We start from the raw sequence: 3554 nt of genomic DNA on the forward strand, positions 1-3554 counted from the left end.
ATAATTGGTACAATTTACAGAAAAATGGTGCAGACAAAGTAAGGTTTGACAAAATAACAAAAGGTGCAATTAAGCAGATCAGGATTAGAACAAATTAGGAAGGTGGCTAATAAGAGAACGACATAAACAATGATCTTGAATCTAATTACAGCAATTTATGTACTAAAGCCATTGTATCCAGTTCAATAAAAATGAATACCTAAAGTTACGCTCTAAGATTTTTTTTTGATATTCCAAACAAATGTTTTTAAATGGTAAAATCACTAAATCTTAAAAAGAAAGTTTTGTCAAATACAGGCAGTAGTGGGCAGGGCACCATGAACATTGTGTGACACTTAAATTACTTGTTTTCTTGTTGTCATGGTACAAAGTGGGAATTTTTTTTGTTATAGTTTTCTGCTTGATCTCCTATATCAGAGGGAAATAATAACATAAAAAATTAAAATAGCACATATGAAATATACTATAAGGCTAGATTGACACACACAGTAAAATTAAAGCTAAATACAACCATAATTTTGAGTGAAAATAAAACAAAGTCGTGTTCAAAACAGATGAAAAATAATTATATTTTGCAAAAGCAGGGGGAAAATAATGAGCATGTTCATTATTTTCATGGTTAATTGTGGCTGATATTCTATATGGTGTGTGCACTGAAATGAACAGGCTGCGCTATAATTTACATTGTACCCTACCATGGATGGCATGTAAGGTGGTAAAAGGAGGTTATTGATGCACTGGGTTCACAACGTGCTATGTTTAGCATATAAGAAAGAAGGGGTTTACACAGGCCTGGGCTAAGCAGTGATATACTGCTACTGATGACTAAAGAGAAGGGGAGGGGATCAATATTTGAAGATAAAGAATTTACCCAGGGGATAGCTGGCCATGACCTTATGTGAGGTTAGAGATAAGATCAAAGCCTTCATTTACCTTTCAGACACAGCATGAAGGAGGCAAACACACACACACACACACACACACACACACATTACAAGTACACAGCCTAGGTTTTCCCTTCTACATAGTAACTACTAACAGGCAGTGACCAACATCTTGCACCCCCCCCCCCCCACTAAATTTTGAAGTTAATTATACCCCCTTAAGTTTAGTTTTTCCTCCTCGTATTTATAAAGCCAAATTGCTTGCATTTATTTCACCTATGCACCCACTGGAGCCCTTATTTTGTGTGACACCAATTGTACTTTGCAATGACAGACTTAATTTTTATTTAACATATGCTGCGTAACCGAAAAAAATATATATTTGTGTGGTAAAATTAAAAAAAAAAACACAATTTTTTTTTAATTTAGGGGGGGTTTCGGGTTTACGGCATTTGCTCAATGGTAAAACTGACACATTATCTATGTTCCTGAAGTCAGTACAATTACAACAATAGGCAACTTATTTATTTGTTTGCTTTAAAAAAATCAAAACCTATTGCTTCTCAGCCTTTTGGCTAAGATCAAGTGTAGTATTTGTTCTCATCTGTTTAATATCTGATACGTCCCCTATCTGGGGGACCATATATTAAAATGATTTTTAGAACAGGGAGATGGAAAAAGAGCTTGCTCTGTCCTTTTCATTAACCTGGTATTGCAGTGCTTCCAGGTTCAGTGCATCAAAAAAAATAATAAATCAAAACCTTTAAAAAAATAAATTAAAAAAACACGCACTTTGCTCTATTACCATCCTTATAATGCTTTTAATTTTTTGGTCTACGGGCCATTTGTGGTCACTTGTATTGATAGTTTGCTTGCTTATATGCACCTTTTTGATCACTTTATTATTTATAATTTTTCCAGATGTGACTTGACCAAAAATCAGCAATTTTGCACTTTGCCATTTTTTTGCACTTATACCATTTACCGTGCAAGATCAGGAATGCCATAAAATAATTGTTCAGGTGATTCTGTACACGGTCCACAGCTGCTGATAGAACCAGGGAGCTGCAAAGTTTAGAATAAGGTCACAGCTTGACCCCTTTCTGAACCTTCTTAGTGGTGCCATATTGAACACTTATATCATGGGTCGTGAAGGGTTTAAAGGGTTTTTGTGGACAAAAGGTTTCTTTTTATTTTTTATTTTATTTTTAGTCTGGGCACTTCTGCTGCTGTTATTCCTATGATGTCCACAGTTCTCAGCTTTTTCTTGCTATCCATGCCATTTTGTTCATGGAGGAAATGCACCAACAAAAAGGGGATTTTATTCTAAAACTTTAAACTGTTTTTGCTTTTTTTTTTTGGAAATATGATCCTCTAGTCACACATATTGCTGTATCTCATGACTAGAGATTTTGCTCATGAGTAGCAAATTAAGGGTGCGTTCACACCTACACGATCCGCAGCAGATCTGCAGCAGATTTGATGGTGCAGATTAGATGCTGTGTACAGTTATTTAGATGAAATCTGCTCCGGATCTGCTGCGGATCCGCAGCAGATCCGGTATGTGTGAACGTACCCTTACAGTACAAATGAAGCAAACTGCTTCATTAGCTCGGCAATCTGCTTATTAACCTGCTGCCTTTGGAGTCCCTGCTGCTCGGCCCCGATGCCTAGAAAAGCTGGATCAAGTCCTGGAAGAAGTTTCCCAGGACTGGAGCCAGCTTTTCCAGGCACCTGGGGTGGAGCGACACGGAGCGGCATGGACTTCAAAAGCAGCAGGCTGATAAACAGATTGCCGAGCTAATGAAGCGCTTCGCTTTGTTTGTACTGTAAATTTGTCCATCTCTACTCATGACTATCAGGGCTTACTAGGTATCTATACATGGCAGGCCTCAGACTGTCATAGCAGTTTATTGGCACCGTGTGATTATTATGTATGTGTTCCAAACAGGTGACTGGGAGTGCTCTTTCTCTGTCTGTCCACTTAGATGCCATCATCATTAACTGCAGCATTTAGGGGGTTAAACAGAGGAAATAATCTTTAAACAATTACTCATCTGTTCATTTTGATCTCCATCAGGAAAGAAGATGTTTACTGCTTACGTTATAGGTTTGACTTCTTTCAGCTTTATAAAATATGTTATTTTTATTTGAGCACTGTATTCCAGTATGGATGAGATACATTTCTGGAGTGTGTGAACCACATTGTGAGCTGTATACAAACTGTCATTTTCTCTGCACCAAGGAAATAACTCCTTTAGTGCAATTTCCTCTTATTTACCTAATGGTTTATAAGAGGGAAGAGTGATGAGTCCCTAAGTGATATTAAACTGAGTTTGGTTCTCCATTATTTTCTTGAGCAGCTGTGGTAACTGAATAATGAAACACTCAGACAGAACTCCGATTTTCGGAAAAGATGACATTAGACAAGTCATACATGGGGTCACTTTGAGTCGTCATACAAAGTGTTAGTTGACTAAGTAGATTATCCATTTGCAATTTCAAAACAAAAAGGTTAAGTAAAATGGAAGATTTTTTTTCTTTTATTTGCGACAAGACTTTTTTCTTCTGTCTGCTGAGCTTATTAACTTTTACGTGGGAAATGTCACCCTTAAAATGCTCTTAGTCCATAATAAAGCTGTACAAAAAGGAGGAAAAAAAATATTTTGA

General features: G+C 36.7%; 1 non-coding gene across 1 annotated transcript; it reads left to right on the forward strand.

Annotated features, from left to right (window-relative positions):
• Positions 1–1439: 1439 nt before the first annotated feature.
• LOC138797956 (U2 spliceosomal RNA) lies at positions 1440–1627 on the forward strand. The gene has a single exon (XR_011364043.1). It is a non-coding gene; the product is annotated as a U2 spliceosomal RNA (small nuclear RNA).
• Positions 1628–3554: the final 1927 nt, after the last annotated feature.

This window comes from Dendropsophus ebraccatus, chromosome 7 (genome assembly GCF_027789765.1).
Source record: "Dendropsophus ebraccatus isolate aDenEbr1 chromosome 7, aDenEbr1.pat, whole genome shotgun sequence".
NCBI classification, from domain to species: Eukaryota; Metazoa; Chordata; class Amphibia; order Anura; family Hylidae; genus Dendropsophus; species Dendropsophus ebraccatus.